The sequence below is a fragment of the Periplaneta americana genome, chromosome 5 (assembly GCF_040183065.1).
Source record: "Periplaneta americana isolate PAMFEO1 chromosome 5, P.americana_PAMFEO1_priV1, whole genome shotgun sequence".
NCBI lineage: Eukaryota > Metazoa > Arthropoda > Insecta > Blattodea > Blattidae > Periplaneta > Periplaneta americana.
Window position 1 is genome coordinate 78,000,211 of NC_091121.1, and position 17,215 is coordinate 78,017,425.

At 35.6% G+C, this 17,215-nt stretch overlaps 1 protein-coding gene and 1 non-coding gene across 2 annotated transcripts in view; both read left to right on the forward strand.

Annotated features, from left to right (window-relative positions):
• LOC138699847 (probable G-protein coupled receptor CG31760) overlaps positions 1 to 17,215 on the forward strand; it is an 856,195-nt gene that overhangs the window by 406,689 nt on the left and 432,291 nt on the right. The gene's annotated exons all lie outside the window — the stretch shown is intronic.
• On the forward strand, positions 16,247 to 16,319 carry TRNAY-GUA (transfer RNA tyrosine (anticodon GUA)). The gene has a single exon. It is a non-coding gene; the product is annotated as a tRNA-Tyr (tRNA).

A 17,215-nucleotide genomic window follows, 5' to 3' on the forward strand; every position in this document is an offset into this window, starting at 1 on the left:
TCGAGACAGTTGTAGATAGTGAGAAGACTGTGGTTTATCAAACTGAATTCTTAAATTCTTTGAAATCACAAGGATTGCCAACACAATTTAATACTTAATATTGAATCACCAATAGTACTATTGCGAAATATTGATCCACAAGAACTATGCAATGGAACAGGAATTGGTGTGAAAAAACTGATGACAAACGTAATAGAAGTGACAGTATTAACTGGCAAAAGGAAAGGAAAACATGTTTTTATCCCACATATTCTTATGATAGCCAGTAACATACCATTCGATTTTAAGCAACTGCCATTTCAGTGCAACTAGCATTCGTAATGACCGTAGTAAAATAAAGCTCAAGGATAGTCGCTGAAAGTTGCAGACATTCACCTAAATCTCCGTGTTTTTCATATTGTCAATAATTGCGTAACTTGCTTTCAAGTGAGCACACCTAAACATATATACATATTTATACAAAAGACGGGAAAACGAATTGTATGCATATCAATGAGACTTTTGTCATGTTCCTAATGTAGTATGTGAATATACGTAAGCCCACTGAAAATAAGGCATTAATTTACATTTTCTTTATTTTTGTTCATTTCAATTGATTGGGATGCCGATATTTTAAATCCAAGATTTGGACGGCTATCATTTCGATATACAACTTAATTCTAAAATATATATCTTTCAAAATATTATTGCCCATGTCCAATAATGTGTTATTGCGGAATTTTATCTGTGTAATCATGGAGAAAGTTACACAACACAGAACTGCACGCATTGTATTCTTCACCTGACATAATTAGGAACATTAAATCCAGACGTCTGAGATGGGCAGGGCATGTAGCACGTATGGGCGAATCCAGAAATGCATATAGAGTGTTAGTTGGGAGACCGGAGGGAAAAAGACCTTTAGGGAGGCCGAGACGTAGATGGGAGGATAATATTAAAATGGATTTGAGGGAGGTGGGGTATGATGATAGAGACTGGATTAATCTTGCACAGGATAGGGACCGCTGGCGGGCTTATGTGAGGGCGGCAATGAACCTTCGGGTTCCTTAAAAGCCATTTGTAAGTAGGTAAGTAAGTAAGTAATCATGTTGCCAGTGTAATATGTCAAGCGTTATGGAAAGAACGGTGACTTCATTTTCTATAACATAGAATGTCTTTCAGAATATTATTATTTATGCTGAACAATGACTTCTTGCAAAATTATACTCTATCTGCATTCAGTATATAAAATAAAAATTAATATATTTAATATGTTCTAAATTTGTTAGATATTATATCTTAAGTCATATTTTAAAAAGCCCTGGTATGATATAAGCGGGCGTACAGCTGTCAAGGGGTAAAAAATATTCCAATATAAATTGAATTACATACGTATATATTGATTCTTTGGTTCGACCGATAGATAAATTTAGGCTCACGATGACACTCCAACGATTCAGACTGGGAACAAGGTAATTCTCTAATCACCATCAGCTGTCTCTGAAGTTCAAGTGAAAGCACACATAGACATGAAATTACATGAAATGTATGTCAGCACAGCTTCAGTTAAATGTACAGATCTTATAATTATTTTTTCTCTGCCTCTGTACAACGTCACATTTGTGGCGGGGAGGAAAGGAGGCAGCAGAAAAATTGATGGCGTTTAATACGCTGACAGCCATGACTAAGATAAAGCACTTGAAATTTAGCGGTAACTGACCGGCAGAGATAAATAAACAAAACAAATAAATATATAAATTTAAAACAAAGTTGAACGTCAGGCACATGATGAAATATTTTCTTTTCGGTGCCTGATCTACAATTGTTTTAAATTTAGTTAAATCTGGCAGGCATTTGGTTAAGGAGTATTAATTCATGTAAGTGAAGTTAAATAAAGATTCATCTTTATGTGCGAGGAAAGCTTAGTAAAACAATTCGTTTTGGTTGTCTATAGTTGGGTTTCCGAAATTTTCGAAAATTTAACAAACAGTTCATTTGAAAACAGAAGCAGAAAGGAAAACCCGGGCAACGCCGGGTACTTTCAGCTAGTTTGTAATAAAAAAATAGTCTTGTCATGCTTCTTGGAAATTCAAACAAAACCTACTGTTTATTCGCCATATTTCACCACTTTACACACCTCTGATTAGAACGCTATGGTACCGAGTTCAACCTCTGCTTACTGTACGTACATGCAGACAGGTAGAATATATGTGTAGGGAGAAATGAAGAGGTAGTGTATACAGTGCCTATCCGGGGACATACTGCTTATGCCTATTCTAAACATTGGTTAAAGAGTGGGGAATTATTTCTGTTAAATTGGTGATTGGTATTACTGAAACATGTTGATTCCATAATAGTTTTGCTTCATCTGACATTATTATTATTATTATTATTATTATTATTATTATTATTATTATTATTATTATTATTATTATTATTATTATTATTTCAACTTATCTTCACTTACGCCGACTCGTATTTTATGGGCTTCAATAGCCAAAGCCAAAGTTGGTGAACTATATTGAGTGTTTCTGCTTGCTAGTAAATCACCCATCAGTTGTGTTGAAGACTCTTAGCACGTTATTGCGTGTGCTCAACAGTTCAACCTTCTGTTTCAACATGGATGTGTTATTGATGTCTAAGCATTCAGGAAGCTGACGAAGAGTGAATGGAATTACACCTGTTGCTGAAAATACTGACATGATTTGCATATCATTATCTTCCAGAACTGATATTTCAAATTGCTGAATCGGTATATTTTGATAATCAGACCGTGTTCTCGTATACAAATTGTAAATAAATTCGATGTCTTGGGATTGTTACATGTATCAGATAGGTCATTCTATTAATTTTTACACAACTATAACCATTATGTCTAGTTGTTCCATCCGCCAATAAGCGTTTATCCAATTGCTCCTTAGAGTAATCAGTTTCTAATACCGCACATGATCATATTGACTATTACACTTTTACTACGACATACTACTTTTGACCAATAAAGCAGTACGAAAGGGCATGTTTCAAACAATCATGGCTGTTTATAGCTACAATTTTATCACTTTCCTAGCATTTGTTTATTTTTATCACTTCTCTAGCATTTGTTTTTATCACTTCTTTAGCATTTGTCTCTTTGTTTTCCAACATTTCAAACTGCAAATTCTTTACGGTACTATAAAACATGCTTTGCGATCGTCATTTCTTTCGTCGCATAGGTAGTCGACTGAAAATGGCGGCTCCATTCAAACGTTTTGGTGAAGGTAACATTAGTGAAATAAAATTTTAGTAAGTCAATTAATATTTATTTTATTCTACTAGAGAATTTTATTTCTTCTAATCTTTATATACTTTCTTCTGTGTTTTCCACCTCCCTACCATTTGTTTCCTTGTTTGCCAACATTTCAAATTGCAAATTCTTTACGGTACTATAAAATATACTTTGCGATCGTCATTCGTTTACCGTATAGAAGATAGTCAACTGAAAATGGCGGCTCCGTTCAAACGTTTTGGTGAAGCTAACATTAGTGAAATAGAATTTTAGTAAGTCAATTGTTAATATTTTATTGTATTAGAGTACTTTATTTCTTCTAATATTTATATACTTTCTTCTAATATTGTAATAGTCAATTAAATTCCACTCGAGTTTTGATTTTCTCTGGGTAAATCAAAACCTCTAGTGAGATTACTGTAGATAATACGGTATATTGTTAAAAAGGACGACATTTTGGCACAATATTATGACTGCATTATCATGTCTTTATCGTTATCATGATCATTATTATCATCACCACCATTATCAAAGAAAGCTTGTTCCGAAGTACTTATGTATATTTTGTTTGTTATATAACAATTTTGAAAACTAAAAATTTTCCAAAAATTTGGAAATCGATAAAGGTTTTCCCTGTGTTTAAATATGATGATAGTAGTTAAAATTGAAAATTATAGATCCATTGCATCAGGTCGTTTCCCATCCAAGGTATTTGAGTAGATTCTATATACTCGTATATATGTCATATATTGATATTATTTTAATCTAGTCCACACCTGTGGAGTAACGGTTAATGCGTCTGGCAGCGAAACCAGGTGGCCCGGGTTCGATTCCCGGTTGGGGCAAGTTACCTGATTAAGGTTTTTCCAGGGTTTTCCCTCAACCCAATATGAGCAAATGCTGGGTAACTTTCGGTGTTGGACCCCGGACTCATTTCACCGGCATTATCACCTTCATCTCATTCAGACGCTAAATAACCTAAGATGTTGATAAATCGTCGTAAAATAACCTACTAAAAATTTAATCTATTTAAATTTATTTTTAACTCTGTTTGTTGCAAAAAAATGAATATTTTAATAATTTAACATGCTTTCTAACATAATATTTTGTTATATGTAGACGAATTAGTTTTTTATTGCTAATCCTTGATGTGGTGAAAACATTTGCATATTATGTTATGTAATCACCCACTTTGAATGATAAGTATAAGACGAAAATAGCATCAAGATTTGTGCACTACAATAACTTATCGGATTAGAAAATACATTAAAATATCTAATATTAAGACCAACCTATAGATCTGCAAATTTGTTTCAAACCCAAGCATCTACGGAGTATTTAAGAGAGTACCATAATTCATTTTTACATGATGCCTACGTGTCGTTTAGGAATCACGAACGTATATAAGAGATGTTGAAAAATAAATTAATGGGAGTGAAGAAAAGTTACAGCTTTGCGTTCAAGTCTACATTCGATCCTTCTACTGCGTTAATGATGCATGTGATATTACAGATCTGCATGATCTGGCGCAGAGCTTTGACAGTAACGCGTCTGTAAGAACATTTATCATAATGACACATCACCTACATATGTATGCTTATGAAAGTGGAAAAACAATAAGAAGAAAGTGGATACATCCATGTCGCACTGGTAACAGAGTAAACGTGGTATATGTCAAACCACAGGACAGCGGACTTGATTTCAAATATCGACGTTGGAGAAGTTCTATTTATTACGGCTAAAAGCCAAGGGTTTGAATTTGAGTTATGGGGGAGTAAGCTGGTAATTCATCGTCATATATAAATGCACTCCCTCCCTTATTCTTCTTGTATTTTTTTATTCTCATCGCGTTTTCATTGTACTCTTTGTGTTCTCCTTGTTCCTCTTCTAGTTCTCTTTCTCGACTTATGTTCCCCTTGTTCTCCTTGCTTTTCTCTTGTTATACTTGTTGTTCCCGTGTTCTCTTTGTCTTTCTCCATTCTCCTTGTCTTTACCTTCTCATCCTCTAGTCTTTCTATTACCTTCATTCTCAGTATGCTTCACTTCTTCTCATTGATTCCCCAGGTTCTCCTTGTATTCTCATTGTACCCTTTGTATTTCTCTTATTTTTTTAATCTTTATCTTCGCCTTTTTCTTGTTATATTCTCCTTGCTCTCCTTATATTCTCTTCGTTCTCCTTGTGTTGTTCTTGTTCTCCTTTTCTCCCCCTTGTTGTCCTTGTACTATCGTCGTTTCATTTCTCCCACCACTCACAAGTGGTTCTACGTAAAGATATGTAGCATAGTAAAGCTATGCACCCGTTGAAATTCTTTCTCATGGTTCTCGCATGTTTCCCTCGTCATTCCAGCAATACTTCCACAGTTTCCCTGTCATTACAAACTCCGTCTAAAAAAGTAGTACACTATCTACATATTCGTAACTTTGCATCGATTGTTCGGCATCGTGGGTGTTCTTCCCGGATTGTACAGAGATTCGTAGTTGGATTCTAAACGACTCATAGATTACATAAAAGTGACAAAAGCCTTCTTGGTTATTACCTTTCTTCCTGACGGAGGTATGACAACTCTTATATTTCTGTGACGTGTGGTATACTGATTTGATGGCTGGAGAGAAATGCGTCGTGTGGTGGATAGTGGAGCAATTTTAGTCGTGCGGCACAGTCAGCACGCAACGCATTTCATTACGTGTGCACAAAAAGTCTATTTGTGCTGACGAGCTCAGGGATGCTCGATGTCCCACCCGAAAAGCACCTCTGTACTTGTGTGTATCAAACCACGGCTTTATATAAAATTAGAGTCCTTCTATAAATAGGTATATTGCTTCATGTTATAGTCTGTAGTCTTACATCATATCCTCTGCTATGAATGTAGCAATAGTGTTAGTATTTAGACCCGGGCTCGGTTTATGGAAAGGAAGTGAAATTGTATGCATCACAATAACTGCGTGTGTGTATGTGTGTGTGATGTGTGAGCGTGTGCGTGCGTGCGTGTGTCCACCTCTTTGCTTTTTTTCTCTTTCCTATAAATAAGCAGACTTAGGCCTAAATCCTTTTCAGCATATGAATAGTTCCTGTCATGAATATTTTATGTAGGTTTGTTTTCTTCCTAGTATATTGATTGTCATTTTCTGAACCGACGAAGCAGAAAATATAAAGTTTTCCGAATTAAATGTGTCCAGAATAGAGATGAACAACGATCGAGAAAACGAGATTAACACCGCCCGCAAAGCCGAAAACCCGTACGACAATATTGCGTCGCGTCCTTGACGTAAGGACTGGTTGTGAGTCTTCCGAGACTCCATATTGATCATCTTCCGCAGTTCCGAAGTTCCGAAGTCAGCAGTGGTTTATACCTTACTGAACTTTTATCTACTTTGGCAACTGTTATATACGTATAAACGGTCAAGTAGCTTATTTGAAACATCATCTCTACCTTTCAGTGTATAATAATCCGTTCCACAATCTTTATTTAATTACTAGGCCCTTATTAAAAGACTAGGGATTTTCTTTTTCATGTGTTTGAGATCAAGTGTGCAATCTCAAGTAAAAAGATATTAATATCATGTTTTATGTTCCTTAGAAATGCAAATTTATTTCAGAAATGTGTTTTTTTTTTTCTATTTATATAACCATAGGTAATGCCATATAATAGAATCAGAACATTTTGATAACTAAGCTACTGTTCTGTTTTGTCTTTTTGTCTCTTTTAAACATTTATGTTATTTATTTCAATGATGAATGTAATTCAAAGTTACGAAATCTTTCCACGCCGACCAAATGCTATTTCTAGAATGACGAGCGAGACTCGAAGCGCACGAGAATGACGAGTCGAGACTCGAAAGATAAATGCAACGAACACAGCGAGCGAGAGCGGCAGTTAGTTTTGCTCATCTCTAGTCCAGACGTATAAAAAGTATAAAAGTAAACTTTCTATAGTACTTAGTTAGAACTAGACACTTCTTTTAATAAAGGTTTACATCCATATTGCGTTCCAAAACGACGCTGAACAGCCTTATCTGATTTAAACTCAGGCAGGCATTTTTCTTTCGGTATCGAAATTGTTTACTGAGATCGGTCAAGGTCACCAGTGGCGCATGTTTCTGAGTTAGGTATGAATAAAACTTTCAGAGATTTCCTTTGCGATTTCGCAAACTTTAAATATAAACAAATACTTTCCGAGATAAATCAATATTTAATTTGAATAACATTTATCCCCACAACCGGTAGTTTTATTGGCAAGAGAAAGGTACGGACTACAGGAGAAAAAACGTTGATATATGAAAGACAACGGAGAGATTGACGAGAATGTCTTGTACAAATTGTAGTCTCGTAGCGAAAATTTGGCAGCAAGATTTTTAATTGAATTCTATTTCGAGAGTGAAGCACTACGACCAGTACTAAGTTCCATGACCTGGGACGGTTCCCTTGTAAGAACTTTTCAAAGGTCACAGGAAACAATTTAATGTGCTCATTCCATACAATCATGACGACACTGCCGCTTCTAGATTTGTAGACAGAAAAGATATTTTCTATATTTTCTAGGAAGAAGTTCGATACATATTTAATCTCGAGTAGGAATCATCTGAGCAAAGACACTGTGATTTGTACAACCCCTATACTTTTCTTTCTGCAATACAAATTAGTATTTCGACTATTATCAGTAGAAGGCTGTTTCATATACGAGTATGCGATATTGCATAACATTCATAGTAGAAGCTTCAAAAAAGGGTTCTTATTTATTTTAAGATTACATTCAGTCATTTATCGCCAATTCTTCGTTCTCATTCTATAAGACATAGTCATCTATATTTGGCATAAATGTGGCTGCAAAATAACCCAATTGAAAGACTCTTACGTGTGGGAAATTCCGACTGTAAAATTGATGAGCATATGGAATTGGTCTTTATAAAATTATAAAGTGACTGTAGCCTACTGTACAAAAATTCAAAGTACAGAACACTTCTGGGAAGACTGGAACTTGAACCTGACCCTCCTGGCACCATAGAGAATTTTATATTACGACTATTAGTGAAGTGTATATTGACAAAATATGAAGACCGCCGTCGAATAGACAACTGCAGTAAAAATGTATGGCAGTGACGTTATCACAACGTACCTATTGTTAATTATTTTGTGTTCATTTAATTAAACTCCAGAGCCGAGCAGAATTTCATTTGTTACATATTTTGACAGCAACGGTGATGAGAGATATTTGTTGCAATTGCGGACACTGTAACAGCCATTGCATGGCCTTGACTGGTCATTTTGAGGAAAGCTTTTCACAGCGTATACCTGCGTGCATAACTGGCACACAATACTTATTTATGAACCTCTGTAACTTACAAATGTTCGAAAGTGAATCGAAAGACAAAAACTACTACCATCAGTGACCTTACATTAGTATTTTTCTGCATTTTGTACAACGTCCAGCTCTCCGAATTGAGATGCTTCCATTGATAGATTTTTTGAAGAACAACGACCTAACTCACAAGGGAACATCACTCAATGTAGAAAATTTCCAAATAATTTATACACCATTCGAGAGAGAATTCTGAAAAAATGATGAAATTTCTAATATTATATCCTGCGATGAACATATGAACGAGCTAGAGAGATGGTTATTAGAGGATAAAACTCGCACCCGGCCACCAAGTCACTCAATTGAGTGCGCTCCTTGTATAATGGCAGTTGACTTAATATATGTATGTCAACACATATGTTGAACTTGGAGTCGGGCCACAAAGGGAAAAACACTAGAGGAGAGGAATTCGATCCCGTGCTGTGGATTGAACTTCGGCGTAGCTCAGTCGTTAGAGCGCTTGGTACATAGATCCAAGGACCCGGGTTCGATTCCCGGCGCCGGAGTAAGTTTTTCTCCTCTAATAACCATTGTTACCATAACATATATACTGTAGAACCAAAAAATTAATCTTAACTTAGAGCTAGAGAGAGTTAAGGAGGCGGGGATGGTGGTCTCCGTCATACAGTTAAAAATAATAAAGAAACACAACTCTGTGTTAAGCAAAGGTCTAAAAATACTCGTATTCTACATCATTTTAGGACCTCTGGAAAAATGACTAAGAAAGAGACTAGTGAAGTGCTTTGTATGGAGTGTGGCATTGTATGGGGGCAGAAACATGGACATTACGACGAAATGAAGAGAAGTGAATAGCAGCATTTGAAATGTGGATATGGAGAAGAATGGAGCGTGCGAAGTGGACAGACAGAATAAGAAATGAAGCTGTGTTGGAAAGAGTGGGTGAAGAAAGTATATGCTGAAACTGATCAGGAAGAAGAAAAGGAATCGGTTGGGTCAATGACTGAGAAGAAACTGCCTACTGAAGAATGCACTGGAAGGAATGGTGAACTGGAGAGTACTTTGGGGCAGAAGAAGATATCAGATGATAGACGACATTAAGATATATGGGTTAAATGTGGAGACTAAGAGAAAGACAGAAAATAGTAAATATTGGTAAAAGCTGGGTTTGCAGTAAAAGACCTACCCTTGGGCAGAACACTGTTCGTATGTATGTATGTATGTATGTATGTATGTATGTACGTATGTATGTATTCACACTGCAAATAGGTATATACCCGGTGGCAGTGGTAACTAATTATACTCAATAATGACGATTAATAATAAACACAACTAATAAAAAACAATAATTAATAATAACGATTAATAATAATAATAACAAGGAGCACCCTAAATTAAATGAAGCATGACCACTTAAAATAACATTTAAAGTAAATCTAATTTGTATCTTAACCCTAAGTTCGATCTAAGACCCACGAGTGTGACAGGTTTATACCTGCACAAGTACCTTTCGGCACTACACTTATGTCGCTGTCAAGTCACTCACTGCACTGATTCTATCCTAATTTCACTAACACTTCAAAACCATTTCACTGTTCAAATACTTTGCACAGCCACTTCACTGACACAAACACACTTCACTTACACAATAGACTTCACTGACATAACACACTTCCTCACTGATAGAACACTTCAAAGAACAAGATATCAATTACACCTTTTAAATAGTGTGTATAATATACTACCGTCTATTAGTAAAGTCCTTAAGCCTATTTTTAAATACATTTTTGGTTATTGGTAAAGACTTTAGTAAGTCCGCAAGTAAAGCATTCAAATCTCTGATAGTGCGATTGAGAAAAGAAAACTTTCCAGTGTCCTTCCTCTGGCTTCTTTTCCTCAATGAATTAATAAAATCTGGTTTGGGAATATTTAAGCAACGTACCTTCCTTTTCACTTAACACAAATATTCAACTTTCAATTCACAATTGAAATAACGCTGCTCGCACAATTTCAAATACTTACGTTACTACGTTAATGGTAACTGCACACAGAGAGAAACCTAGCCTTCCTCCATTCAGCTGCTCACAGATAGGCTACAGACTGAAGGACAAGTACCCCTATTCAGTTAAGGGTTAGGGGGAGACTTAGATGTCGCACGTAAGAAATGTCCATCTCCAACCTAAACACATATGTACATGGATTTACCTTTCGTCGGGCGCGGGTTCGATTCCCGCTTGGGCTAATTATCTGGTTGGATTTTTTCCGAGGTTTTCCCCAACCGTGAGGCAAATGTCAGGTAATCTATGGCGAATCCTCGGCTTCATCTCGCCACCTATCATCTCCATATCATCAGTTCCATCGACACTAAATAAACTCGGAGTTGATACAGCGTCGTTAAATTATAAGTAAAAAACTTTATCTTTCGTAGTCATAGAACTCTCATGACATAGAGTTGACATGATATTGTGCCTCCACCTAACACAGCACAAAATTCATACTCTAGACGTCATTCAAAGCCACGTCTGTGGCTTCAGAGCGACGTTAAAGCTGTTACTCAACCGTTCTCTAATTTTTACACCCATTAAATTACGCAAGAATTGTTTAAAAACTGAATAATACCACACAAAGATCGTTAGTTCTTTAACCCGCTTCTGGATAATTTAAAATACTCGTTTGAATGAAGATCGAAGCAGAAACAATGGAAGTCAGCTATTGATTTCAGCGCCATTACTGGACACTTTAAAGCAATTTAAGCGTGCGTACCAATTACAATGTTGTAATAGCACTTTCAACTGTTCTCTTATCTCGTCTCTGATGGTTCGTCATACGTACGGTCCGATAACTTGGTCATTCTCCGCATGGCGCACTTCAAACACATCAAAGCGTATTCACGATGGTCGCTATTGAACTGAGGCAGGAAGCCATCATTTTCATTTGTCTCCAATTCTTCTACTTTCCGAATTCAAGTCTCATGCAAATGGGGGTTTACTGATAGTGACTGCGATAATATTGATGCATGTGTCAGTGGGGAAATATTGTGAAACGGGTTGCCACAAATAAAATCGATAAGATTGACAGTGACGTTATTTTGAGTTCTACATATTGTTCAGCGTGTTTTAAAGAAGAAACTGCCCAGTAGATTATTCTATTAACATTAACTTTGGTGGAAATTTGATACATTTCCAAATGTTTTCTTATATCTGTTCATATTAATTTGTTTCCAGTTCTTTCTTTTTCTACTTATTCTTATTGACATAAGTTGATATCCCTTCAAATAGCTCATTGTACAGAGCTATTATTATCAGACGTCCCAGAAAAGGGCGACCAGCCGCGCCCTGCATGGTTTTCGCCGAGCCCATAACCATTTGTCCGGTACTTCTCCAAAATATAACAGTGCTAACAATAAATGTTCAATAATTTTGACTTACCATGCTCACAATCATTGCTGAAAATGGGCCCCGTTTGCCGTCACACACAACTGACATACGAATGAATAACACTATGAAGTTCCAAATCATTGATAGCTTGGATTTCTTCTCTTATATAGTATTTTAGTTAATCTATAGAATGAGAATTTTTCTTATAAACCCTACCTTTTAGTGTTCCCCATAAATAAAATTCACAGGGTGTTATATCTGGGCATCGTGGAGATCAAAAATTATTACTGATTAGTCTTGTACCGAAAATACGCATCATTTCCCTCATTGACACGGCAGCTCTATGAGCAGTGGCGGAATCTTGTTGAAAATAAACTGACAATCGTTCCGCGTATGAAAACTACGTTTTCTGCTTGATTTTGGATTCTTCACTGAGCCTGTTTCTTTAAATCTTTTAGCGAGTCGTCTAATTGTTCTGGCAGATGGCACAGGTCTGTTTGTAAACTTTATTTGAAATTTTCGTCTTTTTTCCGCACACAACCTTCTGCCTTTTATTTACACATTGTACATATATACACGTTCACACAGTGAGAATTTTTATAGACATTACCTAAATGCACAATAATCACTAAACTTTATACACTAACGTTGTACACTTGAAGAATTGTGAGTTTCATTACACGACTTCTAAGCACACTGAATGTCGTATGGCTACTGGAGCTCGATTGCACGGGAGAAACGGTTAGCGCTGCCGGGCGGCCAACCGCTCTTTTCTGGGACGTATAACAATGACAGCTCTGTATATAATAACTAAAGATAGGAATTTACCCACAGAGACTACAAGGTTAGGTATGCATAGAGTGTTCGTTGTTGCATGGGTACCTGTTGGGGAACTCTGCCATGCTATAGGTAGGATGAGGATGTAGCTTTATGTGGTCAACCAACCAACGAATCACAGTGCAGTTTTGTATTTGCTGGTTGAAATAGTTTCACTTGATTCACTCTGTTTCAGAACACTTTCTGGATTGTTTCGAAATCAATGCCCAAATGGAAAATGTGCTACAGCGCTTGGTTAAGCCAGCCCTAATGCTCAAAACACACACACACACACCTGCTGAATACTCTTAAGGTTTCCCGTATGTCCATGTTTCGAAGCAAGTAACACGCATATTCCTAGACCAGTTCTCTCCGTGAGTCGCCTGCTGGATGGGAAATGCTATGAAAATGATGATGTAATGGAGATCGGACGGTATGATATTGACGACTAACGTGGGGAAAAGAGAGAATAGTGGGAACAATTCCAACTGTGATCATGTCCAGTATGGATTATTCAATGAAAAATCCCACGCCTCACCAGGTTTCGAATCCGACTAAGCTGAAACTGTAATTATTACAGAAATATAACATTAAAACCACAAAACATATCATATTCAAAGATATGAATAAGCATTCTTACCACAAAATATAACAGACAAAATTCTAGAGTAGTACTGCGTCTGTAATATCCTTTCAAATCTGGTTCATCCCAATTGAATGTTTTTTCCCTTAAAGGGTGTGGATAGTTATGCGATTACGATTAAAGAATTTCAGTACAAAAGTATAGTTCAATATTTCTAGACTTTTAGCGTTCAGATTGGAATAAAAATATCTATAATTATAAAATAAATTATTCTAAATTCAGTATTATAAAATGCAACTAATTAGTTTTTTTACCCAAGAGAAAGAAAAAAGCCCTAACTGATAACTTGTTTTCCCACTTAGCTAAATGCATTTCAGTCTTCAGGGGCACATTACTTGCTACAATCTTCACTCATATACCTTGTATTTTTTAAGTTATCAAGTAATGTATATTGTAAATTCTAAAGCAAAATTTAGTTAAACATTTCACCTTTAGTGAAAGGGAAAAAAGTTGAACTTTCATTAACAATTCTTGCCTTTTTTTTCTATGAATATATATTTTTTTCATGTTACGTGTGTGATATTTATAAGCCCGTAGATCTGCATTGTGGATCACGGACTGCAGAAAAAACTGTAAAAATTTCATATAGATATATTAGATTTAGATTAGATTTATTTATTTAACCTGGTAGAGATAAGGCCGTCAGGCCTTCTCTGCCCCTCTACCAGGGGATTACAACTATAACATGAACAATAAGATTACAATTAATATTAAATTTACAATTACAATTACAATAAAAATTAAAGTACGACAAGAAGACCTGATTAATGAAAGCTAGACATTTTATCATAGAAGTTAAGAACAAAGAATATTTTTGTATTTACTAAATTACAAATTAAACCTACAATAACAAAATTCTATAGTGATGAAATTACCGGATATTGAGATATTTTGTGGTAGATTAAAAGAACTATTTACAAGAAACCATGTCTGAACGAGTCTCAATTACTGACCAAGTGCCTAGTAAGTTTGCGTTTGAATTGAATTTTATTTCGACAGTCCCTGATGCTAGCAGGTAGCGAGTTCCAGAGTCTTGGCAGGGCTATTGTGAAAGAGGATGAGTATGAAGAGGTGCGATGGGATGGTATTGTTAGTATTATTTCATGGCGAGAGCGTGTGTTCAGATTGTGGTGGGAAGAAAGGTAAGTGAAGCGAGACGACAGGTACGAAGGAATAGAAGAGTTCAAGATTTCGAAGAGAAAGAGAAGTGAATGTAAATTTCTTTTCTTATCTAGTTTAAGCCAACCTATTGCTTCCAGGGATGGGGTAATATGATCATATTTACGAACATTGCTTACAAAACGTACACACAAATTATGAGCACGTTGAAGTTTCATTTTGTTGTCGCTGGAGAGGTCAGTCAGTAAAATGTCAGCATAGTCAAAATAGGGAAATACAAGGGTCTGCACAAGGGACTTTTTTAAGCAAGAGGGAAGATGAACATTTATCCTTTTTAGCACATGAATATATATGGTACATTCAGAGAAAAAATAAACAAGTTTTAAAAATATTAACTTACGGAAAACTGCATTTAGAAGGAGAAGGATGTATGAATTACATTCGCTGCCAAATATAAAGAGAACATTTAAAGGGCTTGTCTGCAGAGATATCCTCCACAATATATGTAGTTTTAAAGAGCAAGTCTTGTATCTTTTTTAAGACATAAAATAAAAAAATCGGATTTTTGACCCCTAATTACTACCCAGTCTCCTTAATTCTACCAATTTCTTATACTTTTTATAGTACTTTATCATCATACGAAATGTAGGGTAAAGTACTGTGGTACGGGTACTACAAAAATTGTATTTTAAGATATGTGCTCAAATACACGTTTTCAGCAACCATAGTACATAAAATATGTAGTTTCGAAGATTCTGTCAGTCTACAGCGATTTCTTCAACACAGTAGGACAGATTTCATTGGTATTGAGTACATACGAGTCAATTTGACCGGAAGTTATGGACATGAAATATGGTTATTATTAGCAGAAAATTAATAGGTCCTTGTTTGAAACAATCATGAAATGAAGTTGAAATATACGCCAATATCCTAACGCTATTTAACTATTGTATCTTCCAGAAGAGATAAATATCATGGACAGCTCGATATGTTCACAAGCCACGAAGTTTCGGAGGGGAATTTAATTATTACTATGCAGAAATACTTATACTTTTTATTGCGAATTTTTAAAGTCCAAATAGCTTCTAGACTAAGCAAGTTCAACAATAATCGTATGTGAAATTATTGAAACTGAAGTTGCAAATTATATAGGCATAATACATTTTAAAATATAGGGTAAAGGTTGGTAATATTGTGATACGAGTAATATTGTGATAGTTCTTTTTGAGTATTTATTGCAATTTTGCTGAGCGAGAAAAGAACCTGTTTTGTGCAGAAACTTGTCCACGAACATTCCCTTAATACGTTGACGCAAAAAGCCGATATTTCTCTCGCTCAGTAAAATTGTAATAAATTCTCAGGAAGAACTATCATAATATTAATATTTGACGAGAAAAATTGTCTCCGGCGCTGGGGATCGAACCCGGGCCATTGGTTTTACGTACCAAGCGCTCTGACCACTGAGCTACGCCGAATTCAATCCACAGCACCGGATCGAACATTCGTCCTTCAGTGTTTCCCTTAGTGGCCTGACTCCAAGTTAGACATATATGTTGACGAATATGTCTAGTGTCAACTGCCATTATAGGCCTACTAGGAGCGCACTCAGTTGAGTGACTTATTTGGCCGGGATTCCGCAGTTATGATGCACTGCTAGCTATGAGAATATTATGGATTTATTAATTACAGAATAATTTCTGTAATGTTGACAAATTTGAGGAGAAAAATTCGCTCCGGCGTAGCTCAGTGGTCAGAGCGCTTGGTACGTAAAACCAAGGGCCTGGGTTCGATCCCCGGCGCCGGAGCGAATTTTTCTCCTCAAATATTAATTGTCAACATTACAGAGATTATTCTGTAGGACAAATTAATAAATCCATAATAGTATCATAATATTACTCGTATCACAATATTACCACCCTTTACTCTTTAGGAATAGGCTAACGAAATATTTTTCTAACAATTCTTCTTAACAATAATAGCTGTTTCAGGTTTCTCAATGTTTACTGGTTATATATATCACAGATAAATATCTAAATTATCTCATTATTATTATTACTATTATTATTATTATTATTATTATTATTATTATTATTATTATTATTATTATAACTATTTCTTACCAATGTTTATTATTGTCACACTAACATTAGTTATCCAATTTTCATTATTTACTTTCATGTTGTTTTATGATCTAGATATTAATGTAATAACTATGTAAGCAATTGTATTCAATTAGAATTAGAGTCTGGCTGGGCGGAAGAGAAGGCCTACTGGCCTTAGCTCTGCCAGATTAAATAAATAAATTATTATTATTATTATTATTATTATTATTATTATTATTATTATTATTATTACAGTTTGCACTCAAAGGTGCAAATGCTCGTTCTTTTGGGACTTCCAGTTCCATAATAATTACAATATTAGAAGTTAAGTGACATAATTAAAATTATTGTAAATACAAACCGAAAAAAATGGACCTAACTATACGGAAAAGATAAATGGACAGTTACAAGGAGAAACTGAAGGTAATAGGCACTAGATAAACTACGGTTCATTAATGCATAAATATACAAACTTCTCTAGCAGCTTCTAGACTCTTACAACAACTTGTTTCTGGTTTCTAAGCCTTAAAAATTCGTGTCTTCTCCATCCGAATGTCCTCTCTTAGGCCGTAGCTAGCTTTGTGGTCCACCCCGCATGC